An 11,522-nucleotide genomic window follows, 5' to 3' on the forward strand; every position below is an offset into this window, starting at 1 on the left:
AAAGTCTCGTGGGGAGGGCCACAAAGATGAAGTGAAGAGGGAAGACTTCTGTTTTTGCAGCTCAAAGACTATGTTCATCTTCTTATCTCAAAATGTTCCAAAATATTATTAATGGAATTATAATAATATCAGCTATCAACATATATCTCAGTTCCCATTGCCCTGAACACATATTAGGACTCTTACTATAATGACTGACAAAAAGGTAAGTCAAACTGGCTGAAGCCTAAAGGGAATTTATTGACTATATAATATCTGGAATTTCCTGGGGTAAACAGCTTCAGGCATGGCTGGATCTGGGTGTTCACTTAGTATTGTCAGGAGGTGCCTCTTTTCATCTTTCTCTGTAGATTTTCCTCCGTAGAAATTGCCTGCATGAAGACTTCGTGCTCACAAAGCCTCTTTCTTACCTTATGGTAGCTCCCAGTAGCGCTATGATTAGCCTTACAGCTTCAAACCAGTGGGAAGAGAGTTTCTTTGCCCCACAGTTCCAGGAGAAAGAGAGTTTCTTTGCCTCACAGTTCCAGTAAAAATCGTGGACCTAATCTTCATTGGCCCAAACTGAGTCATGTGCCCATATGCAAGCCAATCACCATGGTAAGGAAGACAGATTTGCTAATTAGCTCTGAAATTAATCCTCTGAAATCCTGGAACTGGGTGGGGAAAAGAAGGCTAATCAGCCCCCATCTAAACTAAGGATTAAGAGCTGGACAGGGATAATTCCTCAAAGAAAATTCTAAGTTTTGCTCCTCTAAGAAGTGGGAAGGAACAGCAAGCAAACTAAAGCAATAAATGTCCACACCAAAAATTCGGTCTGACAACACTTCCATTTTCAGTACAGCGACAGGAACACAGAGGATGCTCATGATTTGGCCAGGATGTGAACCAAATAAACACTTTGCAAAGAAAGTGTGTGATGGCACCCTACCTAGCTCATGAAAGAGGGAAGTCCAGGTAAGATGCAGCAAGCATTTATTTCCCTGGGCTAGATCAGTTCCAAGTACTATTTTCTGAGCCCTCCCATTCTCTATTCAAAAAACTGTGGATAAATTTTCTATTTTCTCTTTTGCACATTACGTACTTCTCAGCTCCATCCTAATGAACACATTTCCCTTCCCCAAGAAACTATTTTATTCATTTTCTATTGGAGAGTTTTTTACACATATATTCCAGCTAGGTATAGTTTTAACCCCTTTAATACAGCAAAATCAACCCAAAACTAATGCAACATCTACTGGCTTGATTTGGGTCATGGGGCTGGTATTATGTCACAAACCTAGACAATTCTAATAATCTAGAATGAAGAACCAGAGGACAAATTTAGCTGGCTTCCTCACCTCGAGATGACAGCTCATCCTGGTCTCATATCTAGCTACCCAGGGCACTTTAGCCCTGCAAAATCATACAGAGAACAGCATATATTACACATGGAGTCATACATAACCAAGGACATCAGACTGGCTGTCTCTGTGGAAGAGATGAAGAGAAAACATAAAACAGGAGAAGGGCCTGACCAGGTGGTGGCGCAGTGGATAGAGCATCAGACTGGGATGCAGAGGACCCAGGTTCGAGACCCCGAGGTCGCCAGCTTGAGCGCGGGCTCATCTGGCTTGAACAACAAAAACAAAAAGTTCACTAGCTTGGACCCAAGGTCGCTGGCTCGAGCAAGGGGTTACTCAGTCTGCTGAAGGCCGGTGGTCAAGGCACATATGAGAAAGCAATCAATGAACATCTAAGGTGTCCCAATGAAAAACTGATGATTGATGCTTCTCATCTCTCTCCGTTCCTGTCTGTCTGTCCCTATCTATCCCTCTCTCTGACTCTCTCTCTCTGTCCCTGTAAAAATAAAAAAATAAAAAAAATTTAAAAATATATATATTAATATATATATATAAAACAGGAGAAGGGTCATTACAGGCTGATGATCTAAACTGTCACCAAATGAGGAGTATGATTGTCTCGAGTCCCTGCACCTGCAGTCCCCCACAAAAAAACTGCCAGCTTTTAATCACTGCTTTATTATCTCTTCCCTGAGTCACCCCTATGACAGAATTTCCTATGTGATAATGAGCAGTAAATGATTGGCAAACAAAATCCTGGTGAGACATACAACCTATGGCCTTGGAACCAAGTAGATAAAATCAAAGATGGCCTGGGGATGCTGGAGGGGGAGGGCAGAGAGAAGGATGAACAGTCCTGGTTGGCAGATGGTCTCGCAGCTGCAGAACCTATGTTTCCAATCAACAACAATATCTCTATGTAACTCCAATGTATAAGAAAGGAAAGAAAGGCTCTGGTTGAATAGGCCTGCCCATTCAACCCCGAAGTCCCCAGAGCAAATCCTAAATCTGTATCAGAGTCCTGGGAACCTCTGCTCTAGATATCCTTGTATTTATTAGCCAAGTCTGCAGTTATGAATAGGTGGGTCAACTTTATTTAGAAGGCCAGGGTAGAACCACTAAGTCCCTAACATTTGTCAACAGTCTACAGCAAGCGTCAGGAACCTATGGCTCACGAGCCAGATGTGGCTCTTTTGATGGCTGCATCTGGCTCACAGACAAATCTTTAATTAATAAAAAAATAATAACATTAAAAATATAAAACATTCTCATGTATTACAATTCCATTCATTTCCTACCGCTCATGTTCATGGTTGCGGGTGGCTGGAGCCAATCACAGCTGTCCTCCGGGACAACACCAAATTTTTATTGGATAATGCGTAACGTACACGAGTCGTTGTATGGCTCTCACAGAATTACATTTTAAAATATGTGGCGTTCATGGCTCTCTCAGCCAGAAAGATTCCCAACCCCTGGTCTGCAGAAAGACAGAGCCTGGACCTAAGGGTAGGCTGCCTTGGACAAGAAAGGGAAACCCAGAAGTCCCGGGTTCGATTCCCGGCCAGGGCACACAGGAGAAGCGCCCATTTGCTTCTCCACCCCTCCCCTTCTCCTTCCTCTCTGTCTCTCTCTTCCCCTCCCGCAGCCGAGGCTCCATTAGAGCAAAGATGGCCCCGGCGCTGGGGATGGCTCCTTGACCTCTGCCCCAGGAGCTAGAGTGGCTCTGGTCGCGACAGAGCGATGCCCCGGAGGGGCAGAGCATCGCCCCCTGGTGGGCAGAGCGTCGCCCCCTGGTGGGCGTGCCAGGTGGATCCCAGTCGGGCGCATGCTGGAGTCTGTCTGACTGTCTCTCCCTGTTTCCAGCTTCAAAGAAATACAAAAAAAAAAAAAAAAAAAGAATGGGAAACCCGAGAGATGTTCTTTTGCTGCCACTACTCTTGCTTTATCTTTTAAAACCACGTTAACGCGCCTCTTTTGTTTTCATGAGCCTGGTATTACATATTCGATTTGTTTGTGCCACATAAGTGGAGTAGGCAGATTTAAACTGAACTCCATCCATCTCTTCTGAGTTCCCCTAATTCAGAGAGCTATGAACCAGGACCCAGACAGTTCATTTCATATAGGAATGATTCAGGAAATTGGAAACACTTAGCCTATAGAGACTTGAGATGGTATTCTAGCTCATATCCATGACACCTGCCAGGTAGAAGAGGAAATCGATTTGTTCTGTGTTGCTTCCAAAGAGCATAGCCAGGATTAATGAATGGAAATTACTCAGGAATCAATAGCAGCTCAAAAGGAAGGAATGATTATGTCACAGTTAAACTGTCTAAAGTGGAAGGAGAGAGTTCCCCATCACTCAAGGTGTTCAAGTGAAGACTAAACTCTCACCTGGCAATGAGGTAGTAAGAAGACTAGAAGTGTCAAAGCAAATGACCTCGTAGACCTGCTCCAGCCCAAGGTCACATCACGGCCATGCCTTCAGGGGCCTGCTTCTTGCACTTGGTGAGGTTTGAGGCTCTGGCTGGTGTTGTATTTTAGGTTCGCCACAAGCAAACATGTGAGATGATCCACAGTTAAATGCAACTTCTGGTGCCACTTACTTAGAATGTATAATCAGTCCCTGCAAAGGCAGATGAGCCAGTCAAATAAAGTCTACCATCTGTCTCTCCGTGTTTTGTTCAACAATCTTCCTACCAGCTCTTGAGAAAATGTTTTCTCTGTGTGGCCATGAATCCATTTGATTTGAAACTATTACCAGATAGAACGATGTGCCAGAATCAAAGAGCAACTCTAGAGTGAGAAAAAAATAGAGCAAATAAATTCTAGGATAGTCCGACCCACTGGGAACATTAAGTTGCCACCGGTTCATCAGATTATGTCGAACACTGTGCTCATTATTGAGAGTGTCCATCATAACATGAATCTTCATTTTATTCCCTCTGGTGGAGACTGCACATTGGTTGCTTGCCCAGGCACGAATTTATTTTGACCAAAATTAGTCTTAATCAGCTTGGCTTGAGTAATGATGTAGCCAAAAGACACAGCCAGAAGGCAGTTTAAGAGGCTTCTCCAACAATTCATAGGTTAGAGAAAAACAGAACTTTAAAAAATATATTTTGTTTGATTAACCCCTCTCCAATATTATTTAGTTTAATTGGCATTGGCGAAAGCCCTGGTTGTCCGCTGCAGAAAGTATCTGGGCAGTGAGAAGTGTACCATGGACGGGCGAGTGTCTAAAGATCATCAGGGCGGGTGGGGGTGGGGGTGAGGGGTCTGCATTGTGAGGTTCTACTCTTAGCTGCTTCTGCACGGTACCTTGTGAGGCTTCTGAGCTAAGATTATGGCTTTTTTTTTTTTTTTACAGAGAGAGAGTCAGAGAGAGAAATAGACAGGGACAGACAGACAGAAAATGGAGAGATGAGAAACATCAATCATTAGTTTTTCTTTGCATGTTGCAACACCTTAATTGTTCATTGATTGCTTTCCCATACATGCCTTGACTGCGGGCCTTCAGCAGACCATGTAACCCCTTGCTCGAGCCGGCGACCTTGGGTCCAAGCTGGTGAGCTTTTGCTCAAACCAGATGAGCCCGCACTCAAGCTGGCGACCTCGGGTCTTGAACCTGGGTCTTTCACATCCCAGTCCGATGCTCTATCCACTGCGCCACCGCCCGGTCAGGCTGATGGCTTATTTTGAATGTCTATCAAAAGTGGGCACAATTAGGCCCTGACCAGGTCGCTCAGTTAGTTAGATCACTGTCCTGATACACCAAGGTTGTGCATTTATAATTCCCAGTCAGGGCACCTACAAGAAAAACCCATGAATGCATAAATAAGTGGAACAACAAATCAGTGCTTCCCTCTCTCTAAAATCAATTTTTTTAAATGTTTTTAAATGTGAGCATGATTAGTCTCTGACTACTTTAAATCACTGTGGATTACATGCCAGACTAAAAATGTGCCGGTGCAACTCTTCCCCAATAGGATGATTACAAGTCATGGATTTACAAGGAGTGATGGCATCCAGCTTGTCATACAAACGTTTTTTTTTTTTTTGTTTTGTTTTTATTTCTGAAGCTGGAAACAGGGAGAGACAGTCAGACAGACTCCCGCATGCGCCCGACCGGGATCCACCCGGCACGCCCACCATGGGGCGACGCTCTGCCCACCAGGGGGCGATGCTCTGCCCATCCTGGGCGTCGCCATGTTGCGACCAGAGCCACTCTAGCGCCTGGGGCAGAGGCCACAGAGCCATCCCCAGCGCCCGGGCCATCTTTGCTCCAATGGAGCCTTGGCTGCGGGAGGGGAAGAGAGAGACAGAGAGGAAGGCGCGGCGGAGGGGTGGAGAAGCAAATGGGCGCTTCTCCTGTGTGCCCTGGCCGGGAATCGAACCCGGGTCCTCCGCACGCTAGGCCGACGCTCTACCGCTGAGCCAACCGGCCAGGGCCCATACAAACGTTTTGACTGCAATCCACCCCATCATCCATAGGAATCCTTTCCCTTCACATCGAAGCACAGGCTTCTTTCTTTCCAGAAATGAGACTAAACTCTGTCCCTGAAAACAATGCACTAAGATCTCTCACACTGGCAGGAAAACAGGGGCGGAAGGAGGGAACAGGCAGGACCACAACTCTGAAAATTACAGTGTCCCAGGCACATAAAAATAAAACTATTGACCCAAGACTTGAAGGAAGTATATTCTTAACTTGAACCCAAGTATCCCTTGGGGATCTGATGACTTATTCTAGGAAGTCAACAACATTTTTATTGAAATTAAGGTTTTTTTTCAGTTTCATTACAAGGGGTAATTTTAAAACATAGCATAAAGCATATTGAAAAGCATAATGAAAAAGGTCATTAAGTGTTGGAACCCACTGTCTAGTGCAGGGGTCGGGAATCTTTTTGGCTGAGAGAGCCATGAACGCCACATATTTTAAAATGTAATTCCATACAACGACCCGTGTACTTTACACATTATCCAATAAAAATTTGCTGTTGTCCCGGAGGACAGCTGTGATTGGCTCCAGCCACCGCAACCATGAACACGAGCAAGCGGTAGGAAATGAATGCATTGTAATACATGAGAATGTTTTATAATTTTAACATTATTTTTTTATTAAAGATTTGTCTGCGAGCCAGATGCAGCCATCAAAAGAGCCACATCTGGCTCGCAAGCCATAGGTTCCCGACTAGACCAGTGTAGGGTATTATGCCCAAGATGGCACCCCCCACTGTTGCTTTTGCAAGCCCATCTTTACCCCTCGGTGCTCCCCCAAACTTCCGCCCACCAGCACCAGAGAAGAACTAAAAATATGCTGTCAGTAAGCACAAGGGAGGTAACAACACAAGGGTGAGGTCAGAGGAGAGGCAGGGGCACAGGGAGAATTCCTCCTCTACTTCAGGCAACCTAACCTGGGCTGTAGAAACTAAAAAATGGCCTGTGATTCCATGGCTGAGGGGACAAGCATGGTTAACATCTGGGTAAATAACATCTCGCCAGACACTTTCATATGCATAGATATACCACCACATTAATCGCCTTTTCAACTTTCCATGTAGACTTGAGTCTAGACAAAGATTTCTAGGGTTAATCCAAAAGGAGGATAAAGTCATAAGGTTAGATCAACAGAAGAGGCAGGAATGGGGCAGGTGGGAGAGGCTTACACTTAATATTTCCTCCGAGTTTTCTGGAAGCTGAGAATTTCTCTGCTCCAAGGTATACAATTAGAATCATAGTTGATAAGAAATGTGTTTAGCTAAGTGATGTCAAAAGGGTCAATGCATTTTTTTCATTCTCAGCTGTTATTAGAAACATGGGAAGCGCCACCGCTTAGCACTCCATTACCACCATCTTCCTCGGAGACATTTGAGAACTTAATGAGTCTGCCCTTTTGTGTGAGGAGAGAATTCCAATGGAAAGAATCCTGCCAGTGAATCACATTAACATGAACTGCAAGTGTCTTTTAACTTTCAGGCCTTAAAAAAAAAAAAAAAAAAAAAAAAGACTGAGTTTTCTTCTGAATCAAAATCTATCTTTTGACTTTAATGCAATGATCAATTTCCAAAAGAAGCTGCACTTCAAATGAAACCAAAGATCCAGAAAGGTCACAAGGAAGTTGTTGAAGTGACTTTCAACTTAAAGTGACACGGGTTCCTCGGGAAAAGCAACCTTTCAGGATGTTCAAGGTCTACACAGACTCTCAGGTTTGGAGTTTGGAAATTTAGAATGCTGCTGTGCTAGGGAGCACTGAGGCTTCCCACCAACCAGCGTACTCTGTTCTCTTCATTTACTTCCTCCTCCTTTCTCCATGCTCTCTGTCCCCCTCTACCATAGGGAGGGGCAGTGCTGGTTAATAACAGGAGACTCTTGGCCCTGGCCAGTTGGCTCGGCGGTAGAGCGTCGGCCTGGCGTGTGGGGGACCCGGGTTCGATTCCCAGCCAGGGCACACAGGAGAAGCGCCCATCTGCTTCTCCACCCCCCTCCCCTCTCCTTCCTCTCTGTCTCTCTCTTCCCCTCCCGCAGCCAAGGCTCCATTGGAGCAAAGATGGCCCGGGCGCTGGGGATGGCTCCTTGGCCTCTGCCCCAGGTGCTAGAGTGGCTCTGGTCGCGGCAGAGCGACGCCCCGGAGGAGCAGAGCATCACCCCCTGGTGGGCAGAGTGTCGCCCCCTGGTGGGCAGAGCGTCGCCCCCTGGTGGGCAGAGCGTCGCCCCTGGTGGGCGTGCCGGGTGGATCTCGGTGGGGCGCATGTGGGAGTCTGTCTGACTGTCTTTCCCCATTTCCAGCTTCAGAAAAATACAAAAAGAAAAAAAATAAAATAAAAATAACAGGAGACTCTTGAAAACTGAACAGGATGCAAGTCATGGGTCACTAGTACTAAAATTTCAGATCTGGGGTGGGCATCAGCGCTAGGGGCCACGGACACATCTATAGTCTCAAATGCTAACACTACTTGCCATAATCATCCCCCTTTCAGCTCAACACTGGGTCCTCTTAGCTTCGCATCAGAAGAGAAGAAGGAAGGAAATCTTTTTAGAGTTTATGCCAAAAGATAAAAGTATTTCCTAATTGCTGGGAAGATTCAGATGATACAAAGGAATGTAACGAAATACTTGCTACCTGGTCTTTCTCGCCCAACATACCCAGGAACAAACAGTATCATGCTCTCTGTATTAGTTTTCTATTTCTGTTGTAAAAAGTGACCACAATGTTGGTGCCTTAAACCATATAAATGTATTTCCTTATAGTTCTATAGGTCAGAAGTCCAACACAGCTCTCCTCCGGATAAAATCCAGGCGTCAGTCAGCAGGGCCGTGTTCCTTTCTGGAGGCTCTAAAACAGATCTTGTTTCCCTGCCTTTCTAGCTTCTGGAGACCACCTGCAATTCATGGGTCATGGCACCTTTTCCCAGTGCTTGGAGGGTCAATTTCTTCTCACAGACACTCTGTAGCCAGAAGAGTTCTCTGCTTTCCAGGGCTTATGGGATCACATTGGATCCACCGGAATAATCCAGGGTCATCTGCCCATTTCAAGGTCCTTAATCATATCTGCAAAGACCCTTTTTCCATGTAAAGTAACATATCCACATGTTTGGAGAGATGGGAATTAGGACTAGACTAATTAGGACTTTGCAGGAGGTGCATCATTCAGCCTACTACACTTTACTTCTAGAAGCCTCCTAAGATTTGCTAATTCTCAAAGTTATTTAACTTGACCATTTCCCAAAAGGGTTAAAAAATGTTTCTGGCCTGACCAGGCGGTGGCGCAGTGGATAGAGCGTTGGACTGGGATGCTGAGGACCCAGGTTCAAGACCCCGAGGTTGCCAGTTTGAGCGCGGGCTCATCTGGCTTGAGCAAAATAAAAAATGCTCACCAGCTTGGACCCAAGGTCGCTAGCTCAAGCAAGGGGTTGCTCAGTCTGCTGAAGGTCTGTGGTCAAGGCACATATGAGAAAGCAATCAATGAACAACTAAGGTGTCGCAACGAAAAACTGATGATTGATGCTTCTCATCTCTCTCCGTTCCCATCTGTCTGTCCCTATCTATCCCTCTCTCTGACTCTCTCTCTCTCTCTGTCCCTGTAAAAAGAAAAAAAAATGTTTCTGCCATAGTGAGGAGCAGCTTCACTAATAATGAGCAGCTGCCAGTAATAAGGCAATAGGGCATCTTTACGTTCGTTTGATTTCTGCGCATTCTCAGAAAAATAAAATGATCAAAGCAAGGCTTCTAAGGTGCAAAGGAGAGCCACTTGGTCCCTGTAACTGCAGCTATGGAAATTCCGAGAAGAATGTTCATCTGGAAGCAGATAAAACCAAAGCGAACCTCAGGGTGACAATACTTTCTAAAAGAGTGAAATCTGAAATCGCTTCTTCTTGAAATATCAGGAATGTCTGAAATGACGGCCTACCCGTGAGATTTTCTTAACGGTATGAGTTTTAGGGGCAATGAAAGTGAAATGCCAATGTGAGGCCCTTTATCTGAGAGGTAGGGAGAAGCAAAACCAGTAATAAGAAGACGGTGTGTATACACCTTGTAGGTAAGGATGGACCTCAAATTCACATCCACGGGAAAATTAATGTATTGAATAGCTCTGTATGAAAAAATAGAAAAGCAAAGCTCTGTGCTTGGTGTTCCAGACTGAGGATGAATTAGTCAAGAAGTCGACCCTCAGGGAATGTGCATTCTTGTGTGGAAGATATGAAACAAATTTCTCGGCCTTGGCTGGTTGGCTCAGCGGTAGAGCGTCGGCCTGGCGTGCAGGAGTCCCGGGTTCGATTCCCGGCTAGGGCACACAGGAGAAGCACCCATCTGCTTCTCCACCCCTCCCCCTCTCCTTCCTCTCTTCCCCTCCCACAGCCAAGACTCCATTGGAGCAAAGTTGGCCCGGGCGCTGAGGATGGCTCTGTGGCCTCTGCCTCAGGTGCTAGAATGGCTCTGGTCGCAGAGCGACGCCCCAGAGGGGCAGAACATCGCCCCCTGGTGGGCATGCCGGGTGGATCCTGGTCGGGTGCATGCGGGAGTCTGTCTGACTGCCTCCCCATTTCCAGCTTCGGAAAAATGAAAAAAAAAAAAAAAAAAGAAACAAATTTCTCTAAGAGCATCAGGGAGGAACAGTAATTCTCTAGGGCCGCAATTTTCAACTGGTGAGCTGCAAGAACTTTTAAAACATGCACTTCCTGACTAATTTAGTCGGGGGGCACTGACCTCTTTTCCCTTGTATTGTCAAATAAAGAACTGCCAACAGCCAAAATAACAATAGCGATCCAGTGTGAATGAATCACAATTATACTTACCTTTTTGGTCACATAGCAAAAACTCACGGTGTGCCACAGAATTTTAGAAATTAGTTTATGTGTGCCGTGAGATGAAAAAGATTGAAAACTGCTGCTCGAGAGCAGGGCTTCTCCAGCTTGAATGTGCCTACATGTCTATATATTAAAATGCAGAACCTGTGGTGGCGCAGTGGATAAAAGCGTCGACCTGGAACGCTGAGGTCGCCGGTTCGAAACCCTGGGTTTGCCCAGTCAAGGCACATAAGGAAGTTGATGCTCCCTGCTCCTCCCTCCCTTCTCTAAAATGAATAAATAAAACCTAAAAAAAAAAAAAAAAAAAAATGCAGAGCCAGGAGGTGCAGAGTGAGGCCTTCATTTCTGCATTCCTAACAGGCTTCCGAGAGATGGTGATGGGATCTTTCAGGGTTAACTGCAGTAAAAATTAAATTTACTAAGGGAAATCATTCAAGTAGTTATGTTAACTAATAAGTGCTATTAAGACAGTTACCTTAACACTGTCTACACTGCCCAAATAATTAAATGAAAACTTTTATTTATTCCATTAGCCCAGCTAATGTATGAGGACATCCATGCTAATTCTTTATATAGTCTTCTTGCCTATAGATTTTATGGACCTAAGAGACTTAGATTCTATTTAAACTACATGTAAAAATTAAACAGCTGCGGGTTTCAGAAGCAACATAAAAATCAATATCCAACTAATAGGAGTTGCATATCGGAAAAGAGACTGAATGAGGAGTAAGTTCAAGAAATGAATGGAGTAAGGTTTTCAAGAATATATGGGTTTTCAAATTGAAAGGGCATGTAAAGTGCCATGATGAACAAATAATAAAAACAAAACAGAAAAATTAAGACTAAAAATATCTAGAACATTGTCGTGACCTTTCAA

This window comes from Saccopteryx bilineata, chromosome 10 (genome assembly GCF_036850765.1).
Source record: "Saccopteryx bilineata isolate mSacBil1 chromosome 10, mSacBil1_pri_phased_curated, whole genome shotgun sequence".
Taxonomy (NCBI): domain Eukaryota; kingdom Metazoa; phylum Chordata; class Mammalia; order Chiroptera; family Emballonuridae; genus Saccopteryx; species Saccopteryx bilineata.